Source organism: Rattus norvegicus, chromosome 9 (assembly GCF_036323735.1).
Source record: "Rattus norvegicus strain BN/NHsdMcwi chromosome 9, GRCr8, whole genome shotgun sequence".
NCBI classification, from domain to species: domain Eukaryota; kingdom Metazoa; phylum Chordata; class Mammalia; order Rodentia; family Muridae; genus Rattus; species Rattus norvegicus.
The window spans coordinates 17,268,494-17,287,484 of record NC_086027.1 but is presented as its reverse complement, the minus strand read 5'-3'; the positions used below and the strand labels follow the sequence as shown (position 1 = coordinate 17,287,484).

The 18,991-nt window shown below is 42.4% G+C and overlaps 1 protein-coding gene across 1 annotated transcript in view; it reads right to left on the bottom strand.

The window, feature by feature from the left end:
- LOC691414 (hypothetical protein) overlaps window positions 1–12,488 on the bottom strand; it is a 33,450-nt gene extending 20,962 nt beyond the window's left edge. Inside the window, exon 1 of the mRNA XM_063268076.1 lies at window positions 12,044–12,488. The gene's annotated coding sequence lies outside the window, so the exon portion shown is untranslated. The remainder of the gene's footprint in view (window positions 1–12,043) is intronic.
- Between the last annotated feature and the right edge of the window lie 6,503 nt (window positions 12,489–18,991).

The window sequence follows — 18,991 nt, the reverse complement described above, 5'->3', positions numbered from 1 at the left end:
GCAAAACCATTCCAAAGGAACTTGCTGATCTGGAGGCCTGCTCATAGCAGGCAGGAAAGAATTAAATTATGCAGAACTGTAATCTCTCAGAGCTTTGGAGGCTAAAAAAGAGGAAATCTCTGTTTATGTTCCCTTTTCCGGAGTAATTGAAGGAGGGTATATTACATCCTCCAAATACAATCTCTTGCAAGGGGCAACCAATTACAAAGTAGATCAGAAGAAATCTATTAAATAATACATTCATTGCCTGAGGTTTTAAGAAAATATTTTCCCATGATCCCTGTCCTTTAACATACAATAGAAACATTACAGGGAGTGTGCCACCAGGCTAAGCTTCCTCTTAAAAGCCTGTCCTGCCCTGGTCCAAGTCAATCTGGAGAGAGGTGAGATCCCCAAGTTGCTCTGGGGATGTCAGAGCACAGCTCTCATGCACTCTCCAGAGCCCCTCTCCACTCTTTCCCAATGCCATAGGCTTTCCAATCCCTGCTTCAGCTCTCCATACATCCCTGAACCCTCCCTTCCCCTACCCAATGGGCTCACTTTGCATTGCCTCCTTCTGCCACTGCTTTCCCAGGGCGGGGGAGGAGGGCCAGAAGGAGCCTAAGGAGGGACGCGGGTCTCCTACCTACCTTTATGATGCTGCTCTGGCGGTGCAGCCCGCCCTGCTTGCTGCTTGCTGTTCCTGGGGAGCAGGCCTGCGGCCGGGCTAGGGGTCCGCGCGAGCGCCACGCCTCCATGACCCCTGGCAGGACTGGCCTGGGCTTTGTCCCTGGACACTGCAAGGCTGCAATCTCTGTTGGAAACCCCCCCGCTGTTGGGTGAACCCCAACGCCGCTAAGACCCCCTTCCCTGGCTGCTGCTTGTGCTTTTTCTTTTCTTTTTTTCTTTCTCCTTTTGTTCGCGATGTGGCGCCTGGGAAGAGCTCGCCTCCAGCAAGGAGGACATCGTGCAGGCAGAATCACCTCTGGGCCCTGTTGGGGTTGGAGAGGGAGAGAGAGTAATCCAATCTTTTGGATTACTGAACCTTCTATTTTTGAGATGACAGGCCCACCAAGGGTCCTACTGCATACAGAAGGTATGAATAAGTCTCAGGGGCTGGAGTAAGTTAAAAAGGTCTGTTACAACAAAGAACTGATTAAGAAAACAAGAGCCCAGCTGCTCATCAAGATCACAGTTGTATGAGATTAAGAAAATGTGAATAGGGCATCGGGTGAAAGATAAATTAATTAGGAGGTCATAGGCCTAGAAGGGTTATCCTTTGATCTCAGTGGAGCTGCCATTCTTTCTGCCATTCCTCCTTCTCTGCCACAGGACCAGAGACTTCCCCATACAAATGGCTGGCCTTGCCAAAGACCTGGCAGGGCTTCTCCCTGTAGAATAGGAAATGCAGAGTCCATGAGGACTCACCAAGAGGTCTCCTCCACACAGGTTCCTTGTTGTCAAAGGGAAATGTTCCTGCAGAATCCTGCCATGGCAGCAGGAATTCAACCTGGCTGCTCTTGGTCCAGCTCACTGGGTGCAGGCCTGAGGCCCAGGGGTATCTGGGGAAAGAAGCAGCACGCACTACCTCACAGCTTTCTCTTTGTTGGATGCAACTGCTAGGACTGTGATAGGATTTTTGTTTCTTGTATGTTTATTAGAAATACCTACAAAGCTGATTAAAGTTGTAACATGCCTTCATACCCAGCGTGCAGAATGTTTTCAAATCGTTGTTCCTGTTTTATGTTTGGATTTTGTTCTTTAATCCCCTCAGGAAATTTCCCTGTGCTTAGAATGTTAAGCACATGCTCAGGAGGGATCGATTATTCAAGTTCGGCAAAGCTTTTGTTCTCACCATCACTCCACAGATGATGCCATTACTTTCTTTGAAATAAGAAATCAGTTATAGAGAAGTAAATTAACCTGTAAGCTATCAAAGAAGAAACACATCATGATTGTGGAATGGCACCCCAGTATTTTGTATTTCCTAAGTTATTTTTATTTTAAACTTTTTTATTGGATTTTTTTGGGTACATTTCATCTTTTTTAAATCCTTAAATCCTTTTTTAAATCCTTATCTTTTATTCCTCTCCTCCCATTTACAAGGTGGAATTTCACCTGTGATTGTTAGTCCAGATAGTTTGGTCAATGACTTAGATATCACCTTGGCCTAGTTTCCTTGGCATAAGCTGTGTTAGAAGCAGACTCAAAGATTCAGGACCAACAAATAATGAATTCCACTACATCTGGATCCCTAGCCTCACATCCAGGAAGGGACTGGATTTCCATTCACTATTTAAAAAAAAGATGCAGTTCATTAACATGTAAAAAATTTCTCAAGTATATTAAAGTGTTTACCATGATCATACAGTTTTTCAAATACCTGGCATTCATCTTTTTCCAAAACCTAAAATTTCTTTCTTATTCACATTTTTTGATTATTTTTTGGTATTAGTATCATTTTTTTTAAATTTCAGTTTTTTAATAGATATATATGTTTTATTCAAACGTTATTCCCTTTCCCAGCTTTTGGTCCATAAGCCCCCTTGCCGTGCCCTCTCTCATATGTATGGTCCCCCAATCAATGCCACTTAGAAACCCCTTCCCGGACATGAACATTTCCCTGCACTCAGGGTCCAACCTTGTTAAGAACAAGGGCTTCCCATTCCACAGGTGCCCCAACAAGGATATTCTCTCCTACATATGCAGTTGGACCCCTGGGTCAGTCCATGTATAGTCTTTTGCTAGTGGTTTATTTGGTTGGCATTGCTGTTCTTATGGGGTTGCAAGTCCTTCAGCTCTTTGAATCCTTCTTCTAATTCCCATAAACGGCGTCCTGTTCTCAGTTCAGGAGTTTACTGCCAGCACTGACCTCTTTATTTGACATGCTCTGGATGTGTATCTCAGGGGAGATGTATATCCGGTCCCTTTCAGTAAGTACTTTTTAGCTTCATCAATCTTACCTAGTTTTGGTGGCTGTATACATATGGGCCACATGTGGGGCAGACTCTGAATGGCTGTTCCTTCAGTCTCTGCTTTAGATTTGGCCTCCATATCCCCTCCTATGGATATTTTTGTTCCCCATTTTAAGAAGGAGTGGGAGCATCTGCACTTTGGTCATCCTTCTTCTTGAGTTTCCTGAGATCTGTAGATTGCATCTTGGGTAATTCGAGGTTTTGGTCAACATCCACTTATCAATGAGTACATACTGTCAATGAGGGGTGCTGAGTATCTGGAAGAGAATGAGGGACAAGAGATGTGAAGAAGGACTCCACGACAAGAGTCTGGTCAAGGCGACAATTTTATAATAATAACATCAATAATGGAGGTCTTCAAGGCCATCGCTCCCAAGAGCATACCAAGTGTGTTTTTCTGTGATTGGATTACCTCACTGTGGATGATATTTTCTAGTTCTTTCCATTTGCCTATGAATTGAACGTTGTCATTGTTTTTGATAGCTGAGTGGTACTCCATTGTGTAGATGTACCACATTTTTCGAATAAATTCCTCTGTTGAAGGGCATGTGGGTTCATTCCAGCTTCTGGCTATTATGAATAAGGCTGCTATGAACATAGTGGATCATATGTGTTTGTTTTATGTTGGAGTATCTTTTGGGTATATGCCCAGGACAGGTATAGCTGTGTGCTCAGGTAGTGCAATGTCCAATTTTCCAGGAACGTTCAGACTGATTTCCAGAGTGCTTGTACCAGTTTGCAATCCCAGCAACAATGGAGGAGTGTTCCTCTTTCTCCACATCCTCCCCAGCATCTGTTGTCACCTGATTTTTTGATCTTAGACATCCTGACTGGTGTGAGGTGGATTCTTAGTGTTGTTTTGATTTGCATTTCCCAGATGACTAAGGATGTTGAGCATTTCTTTAGGTGCTTTTCAGCTATTCTATATTCCTCAGCTGAGAATGTTTTCTTTAGCTCCGAACCCCATTTACTAACAGGGGTGTTTGGCTCTCTGTACTCTAACTTCTTCTGTTTTGTGTATACTTTGGATATTACCCTCCATCAGATGCAGGATTGGTAAAGATTTTTTCCCAATCTGTGGGTTGCCTTTTTGTCCTAATGACACTGTCCTTTGCCTTACAGAAGCTTTTCAGTTTTATGAGGTCCCAATTGTCGATTCTTGATTTTAAAGCATAAGCCATTGGTATTTTGTTCAGGAAATTTTCCTTAGTGCTCATGTCTTCGAGACTCTTCCCTACTTTTTATCCATTACTTTTAGTGTATCTGGTTTGATGTGGAGGTCCTTGATCCACTTGGACTTAAGCTTTGTACAGGGTAATAAGAATGGGTCAACTTGCATTCTTCTACATGTTGACCTCCAGTTGAATCAGCACCATTTGTTAAAAATGCTATCTTTCTTCCATTGGATGTTTTAACTCCTTTGTCAAAGATCAAATGACCTTAGGTGTGTGTGTTCATTTCTGTGTCTTCAATTATGTTCCACTGATCTGTCTGTCTGTATGCCAATACCATACACACTATTGCTCTGTAATACTGCTTGAGGTCAGAGATGGTGATTCCCCCAGAAGTTCTTTTATTGTTGAGTATAGTTTTGCTATCCTGGGTTTTATGTTATACCAAATGACGGCAAATTGCACTTTCTACCTTAATAAAGAATTGAGTAGGAATATTGTTGGTGATGGCATTGAATCTGTAGATTGCCTTTGGCAAAATGGTCATTTTTTACCATATTCATCCTGCCAATCTATGAGCATGGGAGATCTTTCAATCTTCTGAGACCGTCTGCAATTTCTTCAGAGATTTGAAGTTCTTGTCATACAGATTTTTTACTTGCTTGGTTCAAGTAACAGCAAGTTATTTTATATTATTTGGGACTATTGTGAAGGGTGTCATTTCCCTAATTTCTTTCTCAGCCTGTTTACCCTTTGAGTAGAGGAAGGCTACTGAATTGTTTGGGTTAATTTTATACTCGGACAGTTTGCTGAAGTTGTTGATCAGGTTAAGTAGTTCTCTGGTAGAATTTTGGTGGTGCTTAAGTAGACTATCATATCATCTTCAAATATTAGTGTTTTGACTTCATCCCTTCTAATTTTTTCCCTTTGACCTACTTTCATTGTTTGATTGCTATGGCTAGGACGTTAAGTACCATATTGTACTTAAGTAGGGAAAGAGTGGGCAGCCTTGTCTAGCCCCTGATTTTAGTGGGATACCTTCAATATTCTAAGTTTAGTTTGATGTTAGGTACACGTTTGATGTATTTTGCATTTTCCTATATTTAGATTCAGGCCTTCAATTCCTGATCTTTCCAGGACTTTATTAATGAAAGGGTAATGAATTTTGTCAAATGATTTCTCAGCATCTAATGAAATGATCATGTGGTTTTGACTTTGTTTATATGATGAATTTCGTTGATGGACTTCTGTATATTAAACCATCCCTGCATCCTTGCCATGAGGCCTACTTGACCATGATGAATGACTGTTTGGATGTGTTCTTGGATTCAGTTTGCAAGAATTTTTTTGAGCATTTTTGATCAATATTCATAAATCAAATAGGTGTGAATTTCTCTATATTTGTTGTATCTTTGTGTGGTTTAGGTATAAGAGTAATTGTGGCTTCATAGAAGGAGTTTGGTAGTGCTCTGTCTGTTTCTATTTTGCAGAATATTTTGGACAGTATTGGTATGAAGTCTTCTATGAAGGTCTGATAGAATTCTGCACTAAATCCATCTGGTCCTGGGCTCTTTTTGGATGGGAGATGTTTAATAGCAGTTTCTATGTCTTTATGAGTTATCGGGTTGTTTCGATGGTTTATTTGTTCCTGATTTAACTGTGGTACCTGGTATCTGTATAGAAAATTGTCCATTTCCTCCACATTTTCCAGTTTTGTTGAATATATATTTTTGTAGTAGGATCTGATGATCTTTTTAATTTCTTCAGATTTTGTTGTTATGTCTCCCTTTTATTTCTGATTTTATTAATTTGGATACACTCTCTGTGACCTCTCGTTAATATGGCTAAGCGTTTATGTATCTCGTTGATTTTCTCAAAGAACCAGCTCCTGGGTTTGCTGATTCTTTTGATACTCAGTTTTGTTTCTTCTTGTTTGATTTCAGCCCTGAGTTTGATTATTTCCTGCCTTCTACTCCTCTACGCTTTATTTAATTTTTTCTAGAGCTTTTAGGTGTGCTGTCAAGTTGCTGACATATGCTCTCTCCTGTGTCTTTTTGCAGGCATACAGAGCTATGAGTTTTCCTCTTAGCGCTGCTTTTATTGTGTCCCATAAGTTTGGGTATGTTGTATCTTCATTTTCATTAAATTCTAAGAAGTCTTTAATTTCTTTCTTATGTCTCCAATGACCAAGTTGTCATTGACTTCAACTTCCATGTATATGTGGGGTTTCTGTCCTATTTGTTGTTATTGATCAGCAGCCTTAGTCCGTGGTTTTTTGATACGAGGCATGGGATTATTTCTACTTTCCTGTATCTGTTGAGGCCTGTTTTGTGACCGATTATATGGTCAATTTTGGAGAAGGTACAATGAGATGCTGAGAAGAAGGTATATCCTTTGGTTTTAGGGTGGAGTGTTCCATAAGTATATGTTAAATCCATTTGTTTCATAACCTGTTAGTCTTTCTGTGTCTCTATTTAATTTCTGTTTCCCTGATCTGTCCATTGATGAAAGTGGCATGTTTAAATCTCCTACTATTATTGTTTGTGTTGCAATGTATGATGTTTTTGAGCTTTAGAAAGGTTTCTTATTGTTTAGGGACACAACTGCTATATACTTGACAAATATAGCAATCAACCAGAATATCCGTAGAAAGCATGTGACTGTTGACCACATGAGGATGAGTTTCTTTCAAAGATCATCATGATTTTTGGTAAGATCTTCCCTGTAATTGGTGGCATGGCTTCCCACAAACATGGTCCAGTTGTCTAGAATCTCCTCATTGGTCAGCATCTCATCCTTGTTTTTATCTGACTCATACACCAGATGCTGGGCCTCAGCCTGTGCATGGTCATAGTCCTGAGGGAGGATCCACTGGTGAATCTCATCCTAATCCAGTTTCCCATCCTTGTTCAGATCTGGGAAATCATTGAACTGCTCCCCAGACAAAACCCAGTCGGTCTCAGGGCAATTGTCCTCTTGAGAAAAAGATGTCCACAATGTACTCATCCTGGTCCACAAAACCATCCCTGTTCTTGTCGATATTCTCCACCGTTTCCAGAACTACAATCTCCTTCATATGTTCTAAATCCTCTTAGTGCAGAAAAGCAATGAACCCGTCCTGAGTAGCTGTCAGGTCACCGTCAAGGCCTTAAACCTCCTCTCATCTCGTGGAGGCAACTTTTTAAAGTTGTGATGAACACAGATATCTTGGAAATCAGCAAGGTTTCCCAGGTAGTAGCTATAGGTGGCCTGCTTGTATTCCTCCCAGGAGATTTTTTCCTCTATGTCCCTATCATAATCCTTCCAGAGTTTAGCCACATTATGGTTGATGTATCTTTTCTGTACCTGTTTGATCCAAACTTTCAGGTCTTCAGTAGTAACAAGGCTGCCTCCATCACTGTCAATTGGATCAACAATTTTCCCCAGCCTCTCCTGCTCTCATCCAGGCTTAGGTTCAAAGGTCTTGGAGTCCTCCTACCCAGGAAGTCCTCATGATTGTACAGGGAACTGTGCTTGTTCTCTGGTGGCCACTGGCCCTGCTCTGAATCGGGACTAACCATGTGCTCCTTGCTCATCATGCTCTTGGCCCTGAATGCCAATACCCGTGCCAGCAGCAGCCCATGGGGAGTCCCAGGCTGACACCATGCACCACAGTCGTGATCAAAGGGAGGCAGCAGGGAAGTAGGGGCTCAGAGCACCTTAGCTCCTGTCCATCCCCAGAGAGGGCTTTTGTTACATTTCAAATGTTATCCCTTTTCCTGGTATCCCATCCACAAAACCCCTTATAACACCCCCTTCCCCTTCTACTATGAGGGTGTTACCACACCCACCCAACCACCCAGGCCTACCTGCCTCCTTGTTCTGGTTTCCCCTAAGCTGGGCCATCAAGCCTTGACAAGACTAAGGGCTTCTCCTCCCATTTGTGCCCAAGAAGGCCATCCTCTTCTACATATGCAGCTGTAGCCATGTTTCTGTCCATGTGTACTCTTTGGATGGTGGTTTCGGGTCCTGGGAGCTCTGGGTGTTTCTTAGTGTTGTTCTAATGGGGCTGTAAACCCCTTCAGCTCCCTCAATCCTTTCTCTTACTCCCCCATTGGGGACCCTGATCTCAGCTAAATGGTTGGCTGCAAGTATCTGCCTCTGTATTTGAAATGCTCTTTACCCTACTCTTTTGAGCAGATCACCACAGAGCAATGAAGATGTATTGTCTTGGCATGATGATGTACAGACAAATAGATGATGTCTTAATTCCTATAATTCTTATAATTCTATAAGAATTCCTAAAATGAGATTAGTAATTTTAAGCTCCTTTATAATGAGAATGCTATTAAGTTTTCTCTGGTAATCAAAATTGCATTGAGAACTCTTCTTCTTAAAGTGTCATGAGTGAATTGCTTCTGCAATACCAAGCAGGCATCTACAAATTAGAGCCCATCCTAAGAGGGTATAAACCAATTAACCAAAGTTCATAAAAAGAGAACTAATGATTTACTATAGGTGCAAGGACTGAACATAAATAATTGACTGGATTTACCTAGAGGTAATTTCACTTATTCTTTTCTCATAAAAATTACAGCTTTTAACTCTCCATGAATGTGCAGAGCTAGTGACAGATGGTGATGGTTTATCCTGATGATTACTCTTCATGGATATGCATGTAAACATTCTCTGTCGTAAACTGATTATCCAACTTATGATTTGAATTCCTGTGCAAACTTGTGGTGAACTTTTCACCATGTGATGCTGTGTTCAGAAAGATATACAAATGCTGAGGACAAAGAGAGAGAAAGCTTTTTAGACAGAACTGAACTGAAGAGAACAGAACTCAAGAAGAACTTAGAAGTAAAGCATAGCGTTGAGAGTAAGGCATTGAGAGTAAGGAAATTATTGTGACATAAGAGCAAGAGGGAAGGAGATAAGAAGAAGAGAGCAAGGAGAACCTTTAAAGCCAAACTTTATGGAGGCAAACTTATGTAGAAATTTTAGGAAAATGGAAGAACTTAGAAATAAAGGTTAAAATCACTGCTCTTCAGCCTTCAGCGAGGCTCACTGACTAGCCTGTGCTCTTCAGTCAGGCTCACTGGCTAGCCTCTGCTCTTCAGCCTGGCTCACTGGGCAGCCTCTGCTCTTCAGTCAGGCTCACTGGCTAGCCTCTGCTCTTCAGTCAGGCTCACTGCCTAGCCTCTGCTCTTCAGTCAGGCTCACTGGCTAGCCTCTGCTCTTTGGCTGGGCTCACTGGCCTATGGGGCCCTAGCACATCGCTTAACCATCTGTTCATGACTGCCTGACCACACTGACCACCTGACTGCCCTGACTTCTTAAAGTTGTCTTCTAAAAGAGCACAAGAAACCAAAGAGAAACACCACAGTAAACTATTCCAATGGGCTTTGCTTAACCTTAAGTACTTTCATTATTTCTTTAAAAGAGTGAAATATAATTTCCGCTATTCATATAGCCAAGAGAGCTGTGCAGTTGTCATTGCTTTATGGAATTTGGTGCTAAATCAAAAGATTCCTTTATTCTATTTGATGTTATCTGTATGCTGTAAGATGTATGTTTAGAAAACACAACACCAAATTCCTAAAATCTAGATGTTTTAAGACATCAGCTCATGGAGAAACATAACTGCTTCCTATCTAGACTGGCCTCTTTTGCTATACTGCAGGTACAATCAATTTTCCACACTACTTCCATGATTTTCAAGAATGATTAAGACAAAAATAAGTTGAACATAATGGCCAGAAAGGGGGTTCTGTCAAGTTGTCTTATGTGGGACAAGATACCAAGCTGTAACTGGTCAACCTAAAACCACCTGTTCCCAAAACTAGCAGAACTTACAGAAAATACATACTTTCTTATCATTCCTCCTCCCCAATGGTCAGTGATTTATTGAGCACCTTCTACGATCCTAGCACTGTGTATCTAAGGGTGTAATGGTGAATAAAAAACTTTATTCCTCATTAAGGAATAAAGAAAAATGAAACATAACTTTGAAACTCAGAATTCAATATAAACAAAACCACCATTTCTTTAACTGGTGATTTCTGAAAACTTCATCATTTTTTCCATGGGCTTCTACAGTAATGATACTCAGTCTTGATTTTGTAAGTCACAAAAAGCAAGTCACACTTCTTTCTTGGCTCCCACAACTGTCAAAGGGAACAACACTGTCGCTGTCCATTGTGCTTCCCTATCAATCCTGCTATGGATGGTAATGAATTCCAGTCTTTTCAATGTGAAAACAGGCCACCACTTGAGGGGAAAGGTTATTACAATTACCCAAACCGGTATATTCTCTAAAATTTTCACATAGCATTTTACTGATATCACAATGTAAATTCACCACAAATATTTAACCAATGAAAATATTGAATAGCTCTGCAAATAGGAGCGATAATCATATATACTTGAAAACAACTATCATGGAAACAAACGACGTAATAGGAGAAACGTTACATCACTTAAAGGTACAGAAGCAGCAAAAAAGACACTACATTTCTTGGTTTGAATGTTAGGTGATACACTTGATCTTTAAAGACAGGCAATGTACTTGATCTTTAAGCCCTTCAACTGTGCCCTGTCCACATAGAAACCGCAGTAAATGACAATCTTTTGTAAGATTTATTTATTTATATGTGAGACAATGCAGCTGTCTTCAGACACACCAGAAGAGGGCATCAGTACTCATTACAGATGGTTGTGAGCCACCATGTGGTTGCTGGCATTTGAACTCAGGACCTCTGGAAGAACACTGGTGCTCTTACCCACTGAGCCATCTCTCCAGCCCTCCCAATGGCCTCTTACACAGCATCACAGTGGTCTATTTCCCTAGATGGCTCCAGGGTGATAACAGAGAATCTTTCACAGTTCCTGAGCACTTCTTAGTTCAAACACCAGCAGTGCCAACTCTGTGCTGTTGGCACATTCTCACCTGTCTCCTAAGGGTTGTCAGCCACAAAAGGGATGGGTTAGCACCACACAGTATTCACTGCCCAATCCTAAAAAAACCCTCGATTCTGAAAAAGCCACATTCCATGCTTGCTCCATATTTGAGGAAGCCAAATGGTTGATCTGGCTCAAGGCTCTACTTTTCTTAGCTCATCAACTTTCTTTTTCCTGTTCTTGTCACAAGAAATATTTTTTTATGCTGCAACTACACTGCAATGTTTGAAGGAAACCACCATCAACTCTGGATGCCACCTCTTGAAATTTAAAATTCACAAAACAATTCATGGCTTTCTAATCAGCACCATGGAAAATAAACAAAAACAAGCAAAACCATTCCAAAGGAACTTGCTGATCTGGAGGCCTGCTCATAGCAGGCAGGAAAGAATTAAATTATGCAGAACTGTAATCTCTCAGAACTTTGGAGGCTAAAAAAGAGGAAATCTCTGTTTATATTCCCTTTCTCCAAGTAATTGAAGGAGGGTATTTTACATCCTCCAAATACAATCTCTTGCAAGGGGCAACCAATTACAAAAGTAGATCAGAAGAAATCTATTAAATAATAATTCATTGCCTGAGGTTTTAAGAAAATATTTTCCCATGATCCCTGTCCTTTAACATACAATGGAAACATTACAGGGAGTGTGCCACCAGGCTAAGCTGCCTCTGAAAAGCGTGTCCTGCCCTGGCAGGTACAGGCCATTTAATTCCAAGTCATCTGGAGAGGTGTGACAGCCCCAAGTTGCTCTGGGGATGTCAGAGCACAGCTCTCATGCACACTCCAGAGCACCTCTACACTCTTTCCCAATGCCATAGGCTTTCCAATCCCTACTTCAGCTCTCCATACATTCCTGAACTCTCCCTTCCCTACCCAATGGGCTCACTTTGCATTGCCTCCTTCTGCCACTGCTTTCCCAGGGCGGGGGAGGGGGGCAGAAGGAGCCTAAGGAGGGACGCGTGTCTCCTACCTACCTTGATGATGCTGCTCTTAAGGTGCAGCCCGCCCTGCTTGCTGCTTGCTGTCCCTGGGGACCAGACCGGAGGTCCGGCTAGGGGTCTGCGCGAGCGCCAGGCCTCGAGGTCCCCTGGCAGGACTGGCCTGGGCTTCTTCCTTGGACACTGCGAGGCTGCAGTCTCCGTTGGAAACCCCGCCGCTGTCATAGCGCGCCCTCCCGTGGCCGAGGTGACGCCCAACGGCGCTAACGCCCCCTTCCCTGGCCGCTTCTTCTCTTTTTCTTTTCTTCTTTCTCTTTTTGTTCGCGACGTGGCGCCTGCGAAGAGCTCGCCTCCAGGAAGGAGGACATCGTGCAGGCAGAATCACCTCTGGGCCCTGCCGGGGTCAGAGCGGGAGAGAGAGGAGTCAGCTTGGGCGGCGGCGCCCTGGCTGCCAGCACCTGCGGAAGGAAAACTCGCCCAGGCACACGCGCTGCTGCGGGCGCCAAATATAACGCACGCGCCCCGTCCCCTCAGGCCCCGCGCTCACCCACGAGCTCCGCGTGCCCTGAGGCCCGGCTCGGGCTCGGTCGAGCTGCGGGGTGGGAAGGACACGTGTGCCCACTCCAAGGTGCAGGCAACACCGGGAGGCGCGACACGGGGAGGCGCGTGCTGTGGAACTCCCGGCTCCGCTCAGGCGCGTCAGTACCCCTCAGGGCTCTGCGGAAGCGCAGGGCGGCTTCTGCGGCCCCCAGGCCCACCGTGACTTAACCGCGGCCCTCACCTCTGGAGCTTCCAGGTGCCCCAGGCTGGAGGCTTGGGCATGGCGATTGTGGTTGCCACTCTCCTAGGCCGGCTCAGCAGGGCACAAGCCACCACCTGGTGTCCTCACCTGAAGGCATCCTGATAGGGCTGAGAGCCCAAGTCCAGCAGGAGAGCCTCAGGGCACTGGTCCATGGTCTTGGCTCTGCACCTTGTTGCCAGCCCCTCACACATATAGCAGCATCACACACATGGCTCCTTCTACCAACCGCCACTAATCACCATTTGGACATTCCATTACAGTGTTCTCAAGAAGAAAGATTGCAAACAAACACAAAAAGAAAGAAATTTAAAATCTTTTTTTATCAGGCTGGAGAGATGGCTTGGTGGTTAAGAGCGCTGCTTCTCCATTGCTCCCAAGTTCAATTCCCAGCAACCACATGGTGACCTACAACTATCTGTAGTGGGATCCAATGCCCTCTTCTGTCTGAAGCTCTCTTCTGAGATGCAGGCACACTCGCAAACAGAGTGCTCATGTACATAAATAAATAAATCTTTAAAAATAAAACCTTCTAATCAGTTAATGTATCTACATCTAGAAGCTAGAAAAGGGTCACAGCAATATTAAAAATAATTCAGAAATGGTAAAGGGATGTACGAGAGTCACAAAAAAGTGATAAAAAAGAAAGTACAGTTATCAACTTGGTACAATTATTGAACAGTGATCAAGTGAATGGAAATATCAGAAACACATTTAAGGCATTAGGTCACTGTTGTTAAAAGGATCTTGAGCAGCATATATAATTCAAATCATCCAGGAGACACATTTCAAAAAAAAAACAAGAATCTGGGTAAAGATGATTTAAATTTTTTAATCTATTAAAAATTAAATTTTTAATTTTTAATTAAATTTTATATTTAATTAGCTGTAAGTGATATACTTCACATTTTTGCTTATATACCATCTTCAATTTTATGTGCATTCTGCAAATATTGTCCATGTTTATTCAGGCTCTTAATATTTCCCCATGACTGATAACATTCACAGAAATCATATTGAGCAAAATGTATATGTTGACGTATAATAGAATTGTATTCTACACACTATAGCATAGAAATATGTATATATAACTTCCCATATATGTGTGTATATGCATATGTAAATGGCTCAAGAAAATGAGTATCACTTTATCATTGTAGTATTATTTTCATCAAAATCCTTAGAACATTGAAATGGCATCAAATACTGACTAGATTGGCAAAAAAAAAAAAAAAGAAAGAAAAAAACTCCAAAAAATAAAACTCTTATAAAGAATCTAACGATACTAGCAAAAGATGCAAAAATATTAAAGTCTCAATGAAAAAAAAAGCCCAGATGAAATACTGTATATTTTCTCAACTCTAGGATAATGTATTTTTGTACAACTATCAATAAAAGGCCTGAATTTTGAAGAATTCAAAAGTAGTGCAGTATAATTATGCAGTGGTCAATACTGTTGCATACCATTTTACATAACTGCATACACTCTCATTCTTTTGTTTCGTGGTCTAGCAACAAACTCGGGTAGATTTATGGGGAACCATTGCACTGTAGACTTAAACTGGATTAATTTGGGGGTGAGTAAGTCATATTTTGTTAAAGTCGCTTTAAAAATAAATCTTAGGATATTAGTACAGCAAGTAATTCACCCTGAAGGAAAACCAGACACCAAGAAACTAGACCACTGCTGTCCAGGAGAAATTTCTAGATGATAGAAATATTCTATATCTGCGGTGTTTCTGGCTATGGATTCTGGCTGGCTGTTTGCCTCCTGGTTTGCCTGATGTGACTAAAGAGGCAGATTTTAGTTCTAAGTTCAGTTCATCTCAAATAGCCATGTGTGACCAGTGGGTGCCATTTGGACAGTGTAGCCACAGAAAACTGAAGCAGTGTAACCAAAGACTCACCTAGGAGTCAGTTGATCTCCTAGAAGGTGACTTGGGAAAACGTTGGCAATGATAGCCTCTTGGGGAGCTCACCTTCACCAAAAGCAAACTGTGAATCCTTACTCTTCTGCAATAGTCAGAATGCAACTGGTCTCACACCCACCCCAACCCTCACCAAAGACACTTGAGAGGGAGCTGAACCCACTGTGTGCTTTAGATTTCAGTTTAGAAAGCACTTCCTTCAAAGTGGAGCAGACTGAAATTGCCAAGTCCTTTGTGTGGCTCCAAGGACTTGGGCCTGACCAGGGGTGAGGAGGAAATGAAGAATGATATTGGACACACATACATGGAGAAGGCTGGGTCCGTGAGCTGGAGAAAATGCAGCATCCCAGAAGCTCAGCAGGTTTATTATATAGAGCTGGCCAGGAAGCAGGGCTGTTGCACAGGGAAGCAAGGAGGTGGGCATTACATGCAGATAAAAAAGGAGGGGGGACTATGCATATGTAACTGACAAGGGGCAGATTTAGCTAATCTCAGTAGGAGCAGTCTGTGCAGGGAGCAGTCTTCAGGATGTAAATATCCAGATGGGGCCAGAGAGAAAGGTAGAGTAGACTTTTTCTGCACACACTATCAATGCCATCCTGAGAAGGCTTTGTCATGTCTCTGAGCCTCAAGGGGCATGGGGGCCTTTGCCTTTTCCCCATGGATAAATGGCTTTGGGTCCAAGGCATGGTCATATCATGTTTACAACACACACCCTCTTAGGGCTGCAGTTCCTCAGGACTTCCTCTGTTTCCACAGTAAGATCTCAAAAGAAAAACAGAAACCAAACAAACAAAAAATGTGCTCAGTGAACTGGCTAATTCCCTAATGTGTATGGATCCAGTGTCCTAAGTCTAGAACTTCCTCAAAAGCTACAGAAAATCCTGTGGTCCTAAAATAAGCAAGAAAAAAAAAAGAAAAAAAAAAAAAAAAACAAAGACCCTTGTCCCCAACACAAAAAATGAATGGGAGAAAAAATTATTAAAGGTTTTCATAGAAAATTGCTTAAGAAAAACACACGGGAATTGTACTTAATAGAATTAGTGTGCTGAGATGTGAGGCCCACTCACAGTATGCAGCATTTGGAAGTCTCAGACAACTTAACAGAAGAGGACTCCTAATTATTCTTTGTGACCACTCTCCACCTACTACTCACAGCTTAATACTAACCTTCATAATTGAGTTGGTGATAGTATTCACCATAGCAGATAATTGAAGCATTTGTGCACACAGACACACACACACACACACACACACATGCACACAAAACACATACACTCACTCACATACACACAGACACACACACATGCACACAAAACACATACACTCACACACATTCACACACATACACACAGACATACACACATGCACACAAAACACACACACTCACACACACACTCACACACACAAAACACACACACTCACACACATACACACAGACACACACATATGCACACAAAACACACACTCACACACACATTCACACACATACACACAGACATACACACATGCACACAAAACACACACTCACACACACACTCACACACACAAAACACACACACTCACACACATACACACAGACACACACATATGCACACAAAACACACACTCACACACACATTCACACACATACACACACACATACACACATGCACACAAAACACACACACTCACACACACACTCACACACATACACACACACTCACACATACACACACACAAAACACAAACAAAGCACACACACACTCAGGAGCACACAGAAGAGAAATGCATATTCTATGAAGTTTCTTGGCATATTTTTATTTGTAAGCCTCAATGCTGGAGTATTCTTGGTTTTGCATAAAGTGGGGGGAAAAGTGTGGCTTCATTTTCCCCCTTTTGAAATGACAGATATCTGTGTGTTAAACATACTCTGATGGCTGTCCAGGCTGCCTCGGCCTATTTGACAGCATCCAGGTCACCTTGATCAGGACAGTGGTTGCTCTTCTTATTGGCAACTGGTTTGCATCACAAGAGTTTTTCACATCCTTACCAATGTTAGAAGTTTGGTGACAGAAGCAGCTTGCGAAACAGTAAAATTATTGTGGTTTTGCCTTTCTGGAGGACATTAAAATTTACATGTTTTGCATATGGCATTTTTTTCTTAGCATTTAGTCCTGCTTTAGTGCTGTTCAAATGTGGCCATGCAGCCAGCATCCCTTTGCTCCACGCACGCAGCACCCCATTCCCGTCACTGATCTGATGCATACTTGGACCCAGAGATGGACAGCAGAGGGGTTTGACACACAGCATCCACTCTGCTCCACTGCTTTGCTTTTTGTAAATTCTTTACAATGGCTATTTCTTGATTTATTATTACTATGACCATGACTTGTCTTGATATTTTGAGATAGGATCTTATTACGCAGCCCAGGTTGGGCTTGATTTCCCAATTCTCTGGCCTTAGTCTTCCACCATTCCCTGATTCTCAGTTTGTTATTAGATGTAGTTGTATGGTCCCATTTCTAAATCAAATGTTCTTCTGGCTTTATGACTTTGCCCTTTCCACAGACTTTTATTAATTATGCAAAGTAGATGGTGTTTAATGCTTAAATACTAGATATATTAACTCGTTAGTCCCCAAGACAACCCTGTGAATTAAACACTCGTTATCATCCTCACTGTGCAGATAAGGGAATTGAGGCACACAAAGGTAAAATAACTTCTCCACAGTTGAACATCCAATGGCTGTGAGAGCCAAGCTTTGAGTCCAACTACAAAGTAGATCGGCCTATAATGTGTCTGGTGCTGCTGTATATTCAAATGCTAAATTCTGTACCCTAAGGTCTGGTTGCTCCAAGACAAGGAGATCCTCAGGTATACCAGATTTTTTTGCCTCCTAAGTTATCCCTGATTGGTTAATAAAATCCCTACAACACGGGCTGGGCAGAAGAGAGGGGACAGAGCAAAGTTTCCCTGGGCCTGGGGGCTCAGGCAGGGTCCATGAGGAGAGGGAAAGGACATGGGAGGAGAAGGAAGGAGACACCACCCCATAGGGTATGTGGATTGTGAGAGTATTACCATGAGGGCCAGCCTGTCAGAACAGGAGTGGCCCAGGCAGAGCATGGCAAGCAATACCTCGTGGTTATTGACAGGTAAGCAGAAAAATAGCACAGAGGGTTGATGTCTGTCCAGCTCTAGTACTTTAAGGCTTATTTTAATCTAAAAGTTTTGTGTCCTTTATTTGGGAACTAAATGGTCTACAGTGGGGTAGAATCCCCCTAATAATATTTACTGTAGCAATGGCCACTCATTTATTGTGGTATTTTACATATAACACACATTGATTTTCACAATTCAGATGCAAGGCTTTTTATATTTCCAATGTGACTGTAGACCTGAGGGCATGTCTAGGTATAGAGACATAACATGGCAGAAATACCTAGAACATTTTAAGGTCATCACACCGACCAAATGAAAGCCACAGGCTATACAGACAATTATGGATGAGGAGAAGGCTTAGTGCTCTCTGGGAGTCCCCTTCCCTAGTCTTGGGATAAGACTTCCAGTAAGCCAAGACCATATTCCTCTTTCATTTCTCAAGGAGCCAGGGGTAGACCCACATATATGATTTCTTTGCTTGCAGTGTTTTTTTATCCAACCGCTGCCCTGTTTGAGGACTAGTCAAGGGTAAGCAACATCAGAGGAAGGCCAGCATATGAATTCTGTGTAACTCTGCTCTGACAGCATGTAGCACAATTCTATCAAGTACTGGAAGCCTTGCTGGAAAGATTAATCAACCTCTAGGATCAAAAGGAAGCAACCCGCGGGCCACATGGCTGTAAATCAAGTCTGAAACCATAGCCCATTATGGAAGTTCTTCCTTGGATCTTATGTCAAACAGCAGTAGCATCGAAAAGAAAAACAAAAGTGAAATGGCAAGGTGACGGGAAATGACCCCATGGCAAGGATATCTAAGTCATGTGGAAAGATCCCAGTGCAAAGACATCTAGCAAACATACATGTCCATGAAACTTTCACCAAGAATCCCCATTCTGGGTCCTAAAACATTATACACACACACACACACACACACACACACACACACACACACACACACACAGTGAATCCTCATTTATGGTCAGCTATAGGGATTGATTCTCTGGGAACCTGACTTTGAGATTGAGATAGATGTATAAAGGTATTTGACAATTGCTCTTGGGGACAATGCCTGTGACAAAGAGGAGAGAAGGGGATTGGGCAGAGAGCACTCTGGCT